The sequence below is a fragment of the Rattus norvegicus genome, chromosome 14, assembly GCF_021556685.1.
Source record: "Rattus norvegicus strain SHRSP/BbbUtx chromosome 14, alternate assembly SHRSP_T2T, whole genome shotgun sequence".
Taxonomy (NCBI): Eukaryota; Metazoa; Chordata; class Mammalia; order Rodentia; family Muridae; genus Rattus; species Rattus norvegicus.
In genome coordinates, this window is record NC_141547.1 from 59,369,025 (window position 1) to 59,385,467 (window position 16,443).

The following is a 16,443-nucleotide window of genomic DNA, read 5'->3' on the forward strand; positions in this document are numbered from 1 at the left end:
AAAGAAATAGAAGCAGTTATTAAAAGTCTCCCAAACAACCAAAAAAAAAAAAAAAAAAGGACAAGATGATTTTAAAACAGAATTTTATCCAACCTTCAAAGAAGGCCTAATACCAATACTCTTCAAACTATTCCACAAAATGGAAACAAAAGGAACTGTACCCAATTTATTTTTGAAGCCAAAATTATACCTTACCCACACATAGACCCAGGAAAGAAAGAAATATTTAGACCATTTTTCCTCATGAATATCCATGCAAAAATACTCAATAAAATTCATGCAAACAGAATCCAAGAACACAAAATGGCCATTCACCATGATTAAGTAGGCTCTATCCCATGGATGCATGGATAATTCCATATTTTGAAACCTCTCAACATAATACACTATATAAACAAACACAAAGGACAAAAAAAAAATCCCACATGATCATCTCATTAGAAGTTGATAAAGCATTTAAAAAATTCAACAACCTTTCATGAAAAAAGTCTTGGAAAGGTCAAAAATTCAAGGCCCATAAATAAACTTAATAAAAGAAATAAACAGCAAACAAGTTGCCAACATGGAGAAAAACTTGAAGCAATCTCACTAAAATCAGGGATAAGATAATGTTGCTTACTCCCTCCCTACCTATTGAAAAATAGTACATGAAGTCCTAGCCAAAGAAATTAAAAAAAAAAAAGAGGTCAAAGGGATACAAATTGGAAAAGAAGACTATCACTATGTAGAGATACTATAATAGTATACTTAAGTGACCCCAAAAATTTCTTCAGAGAATTCCTACAGCTATTAAACAACTTCAGCAGAGTGGCTGAATATAGAATTAACTCAAATCTGTAGCCTTTCTCTACACAAAGGATAAACAGGTTTGAGAAAGAAACTAGTGAAATGATACCCTTCAAAATAGTCACAGATAAAATAAAATACCTTGGTATGACTCTAACCAAGCTAGTGAAAGATCTGTATGACAGGAACTGCAAACCACTGAAAAAAGAAATCAAAGAGTTCCTGGTTGCTGCCGCCGCAGAGAGCCCATGGGCAGCACCCCGCGAGCAAACTTGAGCCTCAGGACCACAGGTAAGACCAACTTGTCTGTTGCAAGAAGGCTGCCTGGTGAAATCAGGACACACAGAGGCAGAATTCCTCTAGAACCGGGCACGTCCTGTGTTTACCGGAAGTCCCACACTCGCGGATACCGGCCCTCAGCAGCTCTCTGCTCCCAGACCCCATGGGAAAGAGAACTCTCCGCCTGGTCAGGTGGGCACTCCTGAGGCTGCATAAGCTCCTGGAAGGGGCAGCACAGGTCTTCCTGGTTGCTGCCGCCACAAAGAGCCCGTGGGCAGCACCCCGAGAGTGAACTTGAGCCTCGGGACCACAGGTAAGACCAACAGTTCTGCTGCAAGAAAGCTGCTTGGTGAACTCAAGACCCAGGCCCACAGGAACAGCTGAAGACCTGTAGAGAGGAAAAACTACACGCCCGAAAGCAGAACACTCTGTCCCCATAACTGACTGAAAGAGAGGAAAACGGTCTACAGCACTCCTGACACACAGGCTTATAGGACAGTCTAGCCACTGTCAGAAATAGCAGAACAAAGTAACACTAGAGATAATCTGATGGCGAGAGGCAAGCCCAGGAACCAAGCAACAGAAACCAAGACTACATGGCATCATCGGAGCCCAATTCTCCCACCAAAACAAACATGGAATATCCAAACACACCAGAAAACCAAGATCTAGTTTCAAAATCATATTTGATCATGATGCTGGAGGACTTCAAGAAAGACGTGAAGAACTCCCTTAGGGAAACACAGGAAAACATTAATAAACAAGTAGAAACCTACAGAGAGGAATCGCAAAAATCCCTGGGAATCACAAAAATCCCTGAAAAAATTCCAGGAAAACACAATCAAACAGTTGAAAGAATTAAAAATGGAAATAGAAGCAATCAAGAAAGAACACATGGAAACAACCCTGGATATAGAAAACCAAAAGAAGAGACAAGGAGCTGTAGATACAAGCTTCACCAACAGAATACAAGAGATGGAAGAGAGAATCTCAGGAGCAGAAGATTCCATAGAAATCATTGACTCAACTGTCAAAGATAATGTAAAGCAGAAAAAGCTACTGGTCCAAAACATACAGGAAATCCAGGACTCAATGAGAAGATCAAACCTAAGGATAATAGGTATAGAAGAGAGTGAAGACTCCCAGCTCAAAGGACCAGTAAATATCTTCAACAAAATCATAGAAGAAAACTTCCCTAACCTAAAAAAAGAGATACCCATAGACATACAAGAAGCCTACAGAACTCCAAATAGATTGGACCAGAAAAGAAACACCTCCCGTCACATAATTGTCAAAACACCAAACACACAAAATAAAGAAAGAATATTAAAAGCAGTAAGGGAAAAAGGTCAAGTAACATATAAAGGCAGACCTATCAGAATCACACCAGACTTCTCGCCAGAAAATATGAAGGCCAGAAGATCCTGGACTGATGTCATACAGACCCTAAGAGAACACAAATGCCAGCCCAGGTTACTGTATCCTGCAAAACTCTCAATAAACATAGATGGAGAAACCAAGATATTCCATGACAAAACCAAATTTACACAATATCTTTCTACAAATCCAGCATTACAAAGGATAATAAATGGTAAAGCCCAACATAAGGAGGCAAGCTATACCCTAGAAGAAGCAAGAAACTAATCGTCTTGGCAACAAAACAAAGAGAGTGAAAGCACACAAACATAACCTCACATCCAAATATGAATATAACGGGAAGAAATAATCACTATTCCTTAATATCTCTCAACATCAATGGCCTCAACTCCCCAATAAAAAGAAATAGATTAACAAACTGGATACGCAACGAGGATCCTGCATTCTGTTGCCTACAGGAAACACACCTCAGAGACAAAGACAGACACTACCTCAGAGTGAAAGGCTGGAAAACAACTTTCCAAGCAAATGGTCAGAAGAAGCAAGCTGGAGTAGCCATTCTAATATCAAATAAAATCAATTTCCAACTAAAAGTCATCAAAAAAGATAAGGAAGGACACTTCATATTCATCAAAGGAAAAATCCACCAAGATGAACTCTCAATCCTAAATATCTATGCCCCAAATACAAGGGCACCTACATACGTAAAAGAAACCTTACTAAAGCTCAAAACACACATTGCACCTCACACAATAATAGTGGGAGATTTCAACACCACACTCTCATCAATGGACAGATCATGGAAACAGAAATTAAACAGTGATGTCGACAAAGAGAAGTCATGAGCCAAATGGACTTAACGGGTATTTATAGAACATTCTATCCTAAAGCAAAAGGATATACCTTCTTCTCAGCTCCTCATGGTACTTTCTCCAAAATTGACCATATAATTGGTCAAAAAACGGGCCTCAACAGGTACAGAAAGATAGAAATAATCCCATGCGTGCTATCGGAACACCACGGCCTAAAACTGGTCTTCAATAACAATAAGGGAAGAATGCCCACATATACGTGGAAATTGAACAATGCTCTAATCAATGATAACCTGGTCAAGGAAGAAATAAAGAAAGAAATTAAAAACTTTTTAGAATTTAATGAAAATGAAGGTACAACATACCCAAACTTATGGGACACAATGAAAGCTGTGCTAAGAGGAAAACTCATAGCGCTGAGTGCCTGCAGAAAGAAACAGGAAAGAGCATATGTCAGCAGCTTGACAGCACACCTAAAAGCTCTAGAACAAAAGGAAGCAAATACACCCAGGAGGAGTAGAAGGCAGGAAATAATCAAACTCAGAGCTGAAATCAACCAAGTAGAAACAAAAAGGACCATAGAAAGAATCAACAGAACCAAAAGTTGCTTCTTTGAGAAAATCAACAAGATAGATAAACCCTTAGCCAGACTAACGAAAGGACACAGAGAGTGCGTCCAAATTAACAAAATCAGAAATGAAAAGGGAGACATAACTACAGATTCAGAGGAAATTCAAAAAATTATCAGATCTTACTATAAAAACCTATATTCAACAAAACTTGAAAATCTTCAAGAAATGGACAATTTCCTAGACAGATACAAGGTATCGAAGTTAAATCATGTACAGATACACCAGTTAAACAACAACACAACTCCTAAGGATATAGAAGCAGTCATTAAAGTTCTCCCAACCAAAAAGAGCCCAGGTCCAGACGGGTTTAGTGCAGAATTCTATCAAACCTTCATAGAAGACCTCATACCAATATTATCCAAACTATTCCACAAAATTGAAACAGATGGATCACTACCGAATACCTTCTATGAAGCCACAATTACTCTTAAACCTAAACCACACAAAGACCCAACAAAGAAAGAGAACTTCAGACCAATTTCCCTTATGAATATCGACGCAAAAATACTCAACAAAATTCTGGCAAACCGAATCCAAGAGCCCATCAAAACAATCATCCACCATGATCAAGTAGGCTTCATCCCAGGCATGAAGGGATGGTTTAATATACGGAAAACCATCAACGTGATCCATTATATAAACAAACTGAAAGAACAGAACCACATGATCATTTCATTAGATGCTGAGAAAGCATTTGACAATATTCAACACCCCTTCATGATAAAAGTCCTTTAAATAATAGGAATTCAAGGGCCATACCTAAACATAGTAAAAGCCATATACAGCAAACCAGTTGCTAACATTAAACTAAATGGAGAGAAACTTGAAGCAATCCCACTAAAAACAGGGACTAGACAAGGCTGCCCACTCTCTCCTTACTTATTCAATATAGTTCTTGAAGTTTTAGCCAGAGCAATCAGACAACAAAAGGAGATCAAGGGGATACAGATCAGAAAAGAAGAGGTCAAAATAACAGTATTTGCAGATGACATGATAGTATATTTAAGTGATCCCTAAAGTTCCACCAGAGAACTACTAAAGCTGATAAACAACTTCAGAAAAGTGCCTGGGTATAAAATTAACTCAAATAAATCAGTTGCCTTCCTCTATACAAAAGAGAAACAAGCCGAGAAAGAAATTAGGGAAACGACACCCTTCATAATAGACCCAAATAATATAAAGTAACTCGGTGTGACTTTTACTAAGCAAGTAAAAGATCTGTACAATAAGAACTTCAAGACACTGAGGAAAGAAATTGAAGAAGACCTCAGAAGATGGAAAGATCTCCCATGCTCATGGATTGGCAGGATTAATATAGTAAAAATGGCCATTTTACCAAAAGCAATCTACAGATTCAATGCAATCCCCATCAAAATACCAATCCAATTCTTCAAAGAGTTAGTCAGACAATTTGCAAATTCATCTGGAATAACAAAAAACCCAGGATAGCTAAAGCTATGCTCAACAATAAAAGGACTACAGGGGGAATCACTATCCCTGAACTCAAGCAGTATTACAGAGCAATAGTGGTAAAAACTTCATGGTATTGGTACAGAGACAGACAGATAGACCAATGGAATAGAATTGAAGACCCAGAAATGAACCCACACACCTATGGTCACTTGATTTTTGACAAAGGAGCCAAAACCATCCAGTGGAAAAAAGATAGCATTTTCAGCAAATGGTGCTAGTTCAACTAGAGGTCAACATGTAGAAGAATGCAGATCGATCCATGCTTATCACCCTGTAAAAAGCTTAAGTCCAAGTGGATCAAGGACCTCCACATCAAACCAGACACACTCAAACTAATAGAAGAAAAACTAGGGAAGCATCTGGAACACATGGGCACTGGACAAAATTTCCTGAACAAAACACCAATGGCTTATGCTCTAAGATCAAGAATCGACAAATGGGATCTCATAAAACTGTAAAGCTTCTGTAAGGCAAAGGACACTGTGGTTAGGACAAAACGGCAACCAACAGATTGGGAAAAGATCTTTACCAATCCTACAACAGATAGAGGCCTTATATCCAAAATATACAAAGAACTCAAGAAGTTAGACCGCAGGGAAATAAATAACCCTATTAAAAAGTGGGGTTCAGAGCTAAACAAAGAATTCACAGCTGAGGAATGCCGAATGGCTGAGAAACACCTAAAGAAATGTTCAACATCTTTAGTCATAAGGGAAATGCAAATCAAAACAACCCTGAGATTTCACCTCACACCAGTGAGAATGGCTAAGATCAAAAACTCAGGTGACAGCAGATGCTGGCGAGGATGTGGAGAAAGAAGAACACTCCTCCATTGTTGGTGGGATTGCAGACTGGTACAACCATTCTGGAAATCAGTCTGGAGGTTCCTCAGAAAATTGGACATTGAACTGCCTGAGGATCCAGCTATACCTCTCTTGGGCATATACCCAAAAGATGCCTCAACATATAAAAGAGACACGTGCTCCACTATGTTCATTGCAGCCTTATTCATAATAGCCAGAACCTGGAAAGAACCCAGATGCCCTTCAACAGAGGAATGGATACAGAAAATGTGGTACATCTACACAATGGAATATTACTCAGCTATAAAAAACAACGAGTTTATGAAATTCGTAGGCAAATGGTTGGAACTGGAAAATATCATCCTGAGTGAGCTAACCCAATCACAGAAAGACATACATGGTATGCACTCATTGATAAGTGGTTATTAGCCCAAATGCTTGAATTACCCTAGATCCCTAGAACAAACGAAACTCAAGACGGATGATCAAAATATGAATGCTTCACTCCTTCTTTAAATGAGGAAAGAGAATACCCTTGGCAGCGAAGGGAGAGGCAAAGATTAAAACAGAGACTGAAGGAACACCCATTCAGAGCCTGCCCCACAGGTGACCCATACATATACAGCCACCCAATTAGACAAGATGGATGAAGCAAAGAAGTGCAGACCGACAGGAGCCGGATGTAGATCGCTCCTGAGAGACACAGCCAGAATACAGCAAATACAGAGGCGAATGCCAGCAGCAAACCACTGAACTGAGAATAGGTCCCCCGTTGAAGGAATCAGAGAAAGAACTGGAAGAGCTTGAAGGGGCTGGAGACCCCATATGTACAACAATGTTAAGCAACCAGAGCTTCCAGGGACTAAGCCACTACCTAAAGACTATTCATGGACTGACCCTGGACTCTGACCCCATAGGTAGCAATGAATATCCTAGTAAGAGCACCAGTGGAAGGGGAAGCCCTGGGTCCTGCTAAGACTGAACCCCCAGTGAACTAGACTATGGGGGGAGGGCGGCAAAAAAAAAGAAAGAAATCAAAGAATATCTCAGAAGATGGGAAGATTTCCCATGGTCATAGATTGGCAGGATTAATATAATAAATATGGCCACCTTTCCTAAAGCAATCTACAGATTCAAATAATCCCCTTCAAAATTCCAGTTCAGTTCTTTAGAGTTAAAAGGAGCAATTTGCAAATGCATTTGGAAAAGCAAAATAACCCAGGATAGCCAAAACAATTCTCACCAGTAAAAGACTGTCTGGTGGAATCACCATCCGTGACCATAAGCTGTATTACAGAGCAATCATGATAAAAAGCTGCATAGTATTGCTACAGTGATGTGCAGGTAGATCAATGGAATAGAATTGGAAAAAAAAAAGAACCCACACAACAACAGTCACTTGATCTTTGACAAAGGAACTAAAACCATCCAATGGAAAAAAGGGCATTTTCAACAAATGATGCTGCTTCAACTGGAAATCAGCATGCTGCAGAATTCAAATTGACCCATTCTTTTTTTTTTTAACTTGAGTATTTCTTATATACATTTCAAGTGTTATTCCCTTTCCCGGTTTTCCGGGCAAACATCCCCCTTCCCCCTCCCCTTCCTTATGGGTGTCCCCCTCCCAACCCTCCCCCCATTGCCGCCCTCCCCCCATAGTCTAGTTCACTGGGGGTTCAGTCTTAGCAGGACCCAGGGCTTCCCCTTCCACTGGTGCTCTTACTAGGATATTCATTGCTACCTATGGGGTCAGAGTCCAGGGTCAGTCCATGTATAGTATTTAGGTAGTGGCTTAGTCCCTGGAAGCTCTGGTTGCTTGACATTGTTGTACTTTTGGGGTCTCGAGCCCCTTCAAGCTCTTCCAGTTCTTTCTCTGATTCCTTCAACGGGGGACCTATTCTCAGTTCAGTGGTTTGCTGCTGGCATTCGCCTCTGTATTTGCTGTATTCTGGCTGTGTCTCTCAGGAGCGATCTACATCCGGCTCCTGTCGGACTGCACTTCTTTGCTTCATCCATCTTGTCTAATTGGGTGGCTGTATATGTATGGGTCACCTGTGGGGCAGGCTCTGAATGGGTGTTCCTTCAGTCTCTGTTTTAATCTTTGCCTCTCCCTTCCCAGCCAAGGGTATTCTTTTTCCTCATTTAAAGAAGGAGTGAAGCATTCACATTTTGATCATCCGTCTTGAGTTTCGTTTGTTCTAGGGATCTAGGGTAATTCAAGCATTTGGGCTAATAGCCACTTATCAGTGAGTGCATACCATGTATGTCTTTCTGTGATTGGGTTAGCTCACTCAGGATGATATTTTCCAGTTCCAACCATTTGCCTACGAATTTCATAAAGTCGTTGTTTTTGATAGCTGAGTAATATTCCATTGTGTAGATGTACCACATTTTCTGTATCCATTCCTCTGTTGAAGGGCATCTGGGTTCTTTCCAGTTTCTGGCTATTATAAATAAGGCTGCGATGAACATAGTGGAGCACGTGTCTCTTTTATATGTTGAGGCATCTTTTGGGTATATGCCCAAGAGAAGTATAGCTGGATCCTCAGGCAGTTCAATGTCCAATTTTCTGAGGAACCTCCAGACTGATTTCCAGAATGGTTGTACCAGTCTGCAATCCCACCCACAATGGAGGAGTGTTCCTCTTTCTCCACATCCTCGCCAGCATCTGCTGTCACCTGAGTTTTTGATCTTAGCCATTCTCACTGGTGTGAGGTGAAATCTCAGGGTTGTTTTGATTTGCATTTCCCTTATGACTAAAGATGTTGAACATTTCTTTAGGTGTTTCTCAGCCATTCGGCATTCCTCAGCTGTGAATTCTTTGTTTAGCTCTGAACCCCACTTTTTAATAGGGTTATTTATTTCCCTGCGGTCTAACTTCTTGAGTTCTTTGTATATTTTGGATATAAGGCCTCTATCTGTTGTAGGATTGGTAAAGATCTTTTCCCAATCTGTTGGTTGCCGTTTTGTCCTAACCACAGTGTCCTTTGCCTTACAGAAGCTTTGCAGTTTTATGAGATCCCATTTGTCGATTCTTGATCTTAGAGCATAAGCCATTGGTGTTTTGTTCAGGAATTTTTTTCCAGTGCCCATGTGTTCCAGATGCTTCCCTAGTTTTTCTTCTATTAGTTTTAGTGTGTCTGGTTTGATGTGGAGGTCCTTGATCCACTTGGACTTAAGCTTTGTACAGGGTGATAAGCATGGATCGATCTGCATTCTTCTACATGTTGCCCTCCAGTTGAACCAGCACCATTTGCTGAAAATGCTATCTTTTTTCCATTGGATGGTTTTGGCTCCTTTGTCAAAAATCAAGTGACCATAGGTGTGTGGGTTCATTTCTGTGTCTTCAATTCTATTCCATTGGTCTATCTGTCTGTCTCTGTACCAATACCATGCAGTTTTTATCACTATTGCTCTGTAATACTGCTTGAGGTCAGGGATAGTAATTCCCCCTGAAGTCCTTTTATTGTTGAGGATAGCTTTAGCTATCCTGGGTTTTTTGTTATTCCAGATGAATTTGCAAATTTTTCTGTCTAACTCTTTGAAGAATTGGATTGGTATTTTGATGGGGATTGCATTGAATCTGTAGATTGCTTTTGGTAAAATGGCCATTTTTACTAAATTAATCCTGCCAATCCATGAGCATGGGAGATCTTTCCATCTTCTGAGGTCTTCTTCAATTTCTTTCCTCAGTGTCTTGAAGTTCTTATTGTACAGATCTTTTACTTGCTTGGTTAAAGTCACACCGAGGTACTTTATATTGTTTGGGTCTATTATGAAGGGTGTCGTTTCCCTAATTTCTTTCTCGGCTTGTTTCTCTTTTGTATAGAGGAAGGCAAATTGACCCATTCTTATCTCCTTGTCCAAAGCTAAAGTCCAAGTGGACCAAAGACATTCACATAAAACAAAATATGCTCAATCTAATAGAAGACAGAGTGGGGAAGAGTCTCGAACATATGGATATACGTGAAAATATTGTGAATGGAACACTGATGGATTATACTCTTAGATCTGAAGTTAAACTCCAGAAAATCAAATCATTCTTTTAAAAAATGGGGTGGGGTTCAGAGCTAAATAAAGAATTCTCAACTGAGGAATATCAAATGACTGAAAAGCACCTAGAGAAATATTCAACATCCTTAATCATTAGGGAAATGCAAATCAAAACAATCCTCAGATACCTACACAGCAGTCAGAATGGCTAAGATCAAAGACTCAGGTGACAGCAGATGCTGGCAAAGATATGAGAAATAGGAACATGCCTCATTGTTGGTGGGATTGCAAGCTGGTACAACCACTCTGGAAATCAGACTAGAGATTCCTCACAAAATTGGTCATAGTACTACTTGCAGACCCAGCTATACCACAGCCAATAATGCTCTAACATATAACATGGATCCACGCTCCACTCTTTTTATAGTATGCTTATTTTTAATAGCCAGAAGCTAGAATGAACCCAGATGTTCTTCAACAGAGGAATGAATACAGAAAATGCAGTATGTATACACATTTGAGTACTACTAAGCTCTTAAAAACAATGACTACATGAAATTCTAAGTCAAATAACAAAACTAGAAAATGTCATTCTAATTGAGGTAACCCAGTCACAAAAGAACACATATGGTATGCACTCACTGATAAGTGGATATTAGCCCAAAAGCTGAAAATACGCAAGAAACAATTCATAGGTCATATGACGCTCAAGAAGAAGGAAGTCCCAAATGTGGATTCTTCAGTCCTTCTTAGAAGTGGGAACATAATACTCACAGGAGGAAACACAGAAACAAAGAATGGAGCAGGTACTGAAGAAAAGATCATCTAGAGACTTTCTGACCTGGGGATCCATCCCATATGCAGCCACCAAACCCAGACACTAGTATTGATTTTAAGACATGCTTGACAGGATCCTGATATGCATGTCTTGTGAGAGGCTCTGACAGAGACTAACTGATACAGATGAATATGCTTGAAGTTAACCATTGGACTGAGCACAGGGGGACTACAGTGTAAGAGTTAGAGAAAGGACTGAAGGAACTGAAGGCATTTCCTATTCAACACTATAGGAAGAACAAGAATATCAACCCACCAGACGCCCCCAGATCTCTCAGAAACTAAAGACTACTTGTCATCATCAGAGCCCAGTTTTCCCACCAAAGAAAATATTGGATATCCAAACAAACCAGAAAAGCAAGATTTAGATTTGAAATCAGGTTTTTTGATAATGATGGAGGACTTTAAGAAAGACATAAAGAACTTCCTTAGAGAAATGCAGGAAAGCACAAGTAAACAAGTAGAAGCCCTTAGAGAAGAAACACAAAAATCATGGAAAGAATAACAGGAAAACACAACCAAACAGGTGAAGGAATTGAAAATGGAAATAGAAACAATAAAGAAAGCACAAAGGGATATAGAAAACCAAAGGAATAGACAAGGAGCCGCAGATACAAGCATCACCAACAGAATACAAGAGATAGAAGAGAGAATCTCAGGGGCAAAAGATACCATAGAAAACATTTACACAACCTTGAAAGAAAAGGTAAAACCCAAAAATCTCCTAGCCCAAAACATCCAGGAAATCCAGGACACAAAGAGAAGATCAAACCTAAGGATAATAGGTATAGAAGAAAGTGAAGAATCCCAACTTAAGGGACCAGTAAATGTATTCAACAAAATTATAGATGAAAACGTCCCTAACCTAAAGAAAGAGATGCCCGAAAACATACAAGAAGCCTACAGAACTCCAAATAGATGGGGCCAAAAGAGAAACTCCTCATGTCACATAATATTTAAAACAGAAAATGCACAAAACAAAGAAAGAATATTAAAAGCAGTAAGGGAAAAAGTCAAGTGACATATAAAGGCAGATCTATAAAAATTACACCAGACTTTCTCACCAGAGACTATGAAATCCAGAAGATCCTGGAGAGATGTCACACAGACCCTAAGAGAACACAAATGCCAACCCGAGTTACTGTATGTAAACTTTCAATTAACATAAATGGAAAAACCTAGATATTCCATGATAAAACCAAATCTACACAATATCTTTCTTCTTTTCTTGTCTTTTTTTTTTTTTTGTTTTGTTTTGTTTTGTTTGGGAGCTGGGGACCGAACCCAGGGCCTTGCGCTTGCTAGGCAAGCACTCTACCGCTGAGCTAAATCCCCAACCCCTACAATATCTTTCTACAAATACAGCCCTACAAAGGATAATAGATGGAAAACTCCATCACAAGGAGAGAAACTACACCATACAGAAAGCAAGAATATAATTTCATAGCAATGAAACCAAAAGAAAGACAAACAAACATAATTCCACCTCTAACAACGAAAATCACAGGAAGTGACAATCTCTGTTCCTTAATATCTCTCAATATCAATGGACTGAATTCCCCAATCCAGACTAAGATACTGGATAAAAAAGATAAAAAAGATTAAGATACTAGATACGTAAACAGGACCCAGCATTTTGGTAAATGCAGGAAGCACACATTAGAAAAAAAGACAGACAGTAGCTCAGATTAAATGGTTGGAAAACAATTCTCCAAGCAAATGGCCCAAATAAACAAGCCTGAGTTGCCATTCTAATATCAAATAAAATTGACTTTTAACCAAGAGTCATTAAAGAAGATAAGGAAGGACACTTCATATTCATCAAAGGAAAAATCCACCAAGATGAACTCTCAATATTAAATATATATGCTCCAAATGCAAGGCCACCTAAATTCATAAAAGAAACCTTACTAAAGCTCAAAGCACACATTGCACCTCACACGAAAATAGTAGGAGATTTCAACACCCCACTCTCATCAATGGACAAATCATAGAAACAGAAATTAAATAGAGACATAGAAAAACTAACCGAAGTTATGAACCAAAAGGATTTAACAGATATTTATAGAACATTCCATCCTAAATCAAAAAGATATACCTTCTTCTCAGCACCTTATTGAAACTTCTCCAAAAATGACCATATGTTTGCTCACAAAACAGGCCTCAACAGACAAAAGAAGATAGAAATAATCGCATGCATCCTATCAGATTACTACATACTAATACTGGTCTTCAATAACAACAATAATGAGAGAAAGCTGACATATACATGGAAATCAATGACAACTTGGTCAAGGAGGAAATAAAGAAAGAAATTAAAGACTTCTTAGAATTTAATGAAAATGAAGGTACAATATACCCAAACTTATGGGAAACAATTAAAGCTGTGCTAAGAGGAAAATTCATAGCTCTGAGTGCCTGCAGAAAGAAACAGGAGAGAGGATATATCAGCAGCTTGACAGCACACGTAAAAGCTTTGGAACAAAAAGAAGCAATTACACTCAGGAGGAGTAGAAGGCAGGAAATAACCAAACTCAGAGCTGAAATCAACCAAGAAGAAACAAAAAGGACCATAGAAAGAACCAACAGAACCAAAAGCTGGTTCTTTGAAAAATTCAACATGATAGATAAACGCTTAGCCAGACTAACAGGACGACACAGACAGTGTGTCCAAATTAACAAAATCAGAAATGAAAAGGGAGACATAACTACAGAATCAGAGGAAATTCAAAAAATCATCAGATCCTACTACAAAAGCCTATATTCAGCAAAACTTGAAAGTCTGGAGGAAATAGAAAATTTCCTAGACAGATACCAGCTACGAAAGTTAAATCAGGAACAGATAAACATTTAAACAACCCTATAACTCCTAAAGAAAGAGAAGCAGTCATTAAAGTCTCCCAACAAAAAGGAGCCCAGGTCTAGATGGGTTCAGTGCAGAATTCTATCAGAGCTTCATATAAGACCTCATACAAATATTATGTAAACTATTCCACAAAACTGAAACAGATGGAGCACTACTGAATTCCTTCTATGAAGCCACAATTCCTCTTATACCTAAACCACAGAAAGAACTAACAAAGAAAGAGAACTTTAGACAACTTTCTCTTAAGAATATTGATGAAAAATACTCAACAAAATTCTTGCAAATCCAATCCAAGAGCACATCAAAACAATCATCCATCATGATCAAGTAGGCTTTATCCCAGTTATGCAGGAATGGATTAATATATGGAAAACCATCAACATAATCCACTATATAAACCAATTGAAAGATAAAAAACACGATCATCTCATTAGATGCTGAGAAAGCATTTGACAAAATTCAACACCCCTTCATGATAAAAGTCCTGGAAAGAACAGGAATTCAAGGCCCATACCTAAACATAATAAAAGCCATATACAGCAAACCAGTAGCTAATACTTAACTAAATGGAGAGACACTTGAAGCAATCCTATTAAATCAGGGACTAGACAAGGCTGCCCACTCTCTCCCTATATATTCAATATAGTTCTCGAAAATCCTAGCCAGAGCAATCAGACAACAAAAGAAGATCAAAGGAATACAGATTGAAAGGAAGAATTCAAAATATCATTTCCAGACGATACGATTGTATATTTAAGTGATCCCAAAAGTTCCACCAGAGAATTATTAAACCAGATAACCACCTTCAGCAAAGTGGCTGGGTATAAAATCAACTCAAATAAAGTAGTAGTCTTCTCTACACAAAAGAGAAACAAGCCAAGAATGAAATTAGGGAAATGACACTACTTGTAATAGTCCCAAATAAGACAAAATACCTCAGTGTGAGTTTAACCAAGCAAGTGAGAAATGTGTATGAGAAAACTTCAAGCCTCTGAAGAAAGAAATTGAAGAAGACCTCAGAAGATGGAAAGATCTCCCATGCTCATGGATTGGCAAGATTAATATAGTAAAAATGGCCATTTTACCAAAAGCGATCTACAGATTCAATGCAATCCCCATCAAAATTCCAACCCAATTCTTCATAGAGTTAGACAGAACAATTTTCAAAATCATATGGAATAACAAAAAACCCAGGATATCTAAAACTATCCTCAACAATAAAATGACTTCTGGAGGAATCACTATCACTGATCTCAAGCAGTATTACAGAGAAATAGTGATAAAAACTGTATGGTATTGGTACAGAACAGGCAAATAGCTAGTGCAATAGAACTGAAGATCCAGAAATGAACCCACATACCGATGGTCACTTGATTTCTGACAAAGGAGCCAAAACCATCCAATGGAAAAAAGGTAGCATTTTCAGCAAATGGTGCTTGTTCTGCTGGAGGTCAGCATATAGAAGAATGCAGATCTATCCATTCTTACCACCCTGTACAAAGCTTAGGTCCAAGTGTATCAAGGACCTCTACATCAAACCAGATATACTCAAACTAATAGAAGAAATAGTGGGGATGAATCTCAAACACATGGGCACTGGAGAAAATTTCCTGAACAAAACACCAATGGCTTATGCTCTAAGATCAAGAAGCGAAAAATGGGTTCTCATAAAACTATAAAGCTTTTGTAAGGCAAAGGACACTGTCGTTAGGAGAAAACGGCAACCATCTGATTGGGAAAAGATATTTACCAATCCTATAACTGATAGAGTGCTCATATCCAAAATACACAAAGAACTCACGAAGTTAGATGGCAGGGAGACAAATAACCCTATCAGAAAATGGGGTTCAGAGCTAAACAAAGAATTCAGAGCTGAGGAATGCCGTATGGCTGAGAAGCACCTAAAGAAATGTTCAACATCTTTAGTCATAAGGGAAATGCAAATCAAAACAACCCTGAGATTCTACCTCACACCAGTCAGAATGCTTAAAACCAAAAACTGTGGCGACAGCAAATGCTGGCAAGGATGTGGAGAAAGAGAAACACTCCTCCATTGTTGGTGGGATTGCAAACTGGTACAATCTCTCTGGAAATCAGTCTGGTGGTTCCTCAGAAAATTGGACATTCCACTACCTGAGGACCCAGCTATACCTCTCTTGGGCATAAACCCAAAAGATGCTCCAACATACAACAAAGACACATAAGACACTATGTTCATAGCAGCCTTGTTTATACTAGCTAGAAGCTGGAAAGAACCCAGGTGCCCTTCAACAGAGGAATGGATTCAAAAAATGTGGTTCATCTACACAATGAATTACTACTCAGCAATCTAAAACAATGACTTCATGAAATTCATTAGCAAATGGAATGAACTAGAAAATATCATCCTAAGTGAGGTTGCTCAATCACAGAAAAACACACTTGGTATGAACTCATTGATAAGTGGATATCAGCCAAAATGCTCAAATTACCCAAGATGCAATCTACTGACCACAGGAAGCTCAAGAAGAAGGATGACCAAAATGGGGATGCTCCAACTTCTTCTTAAAAGGGGGAAAATATTCATAGGAGGGGATATGGAAGCA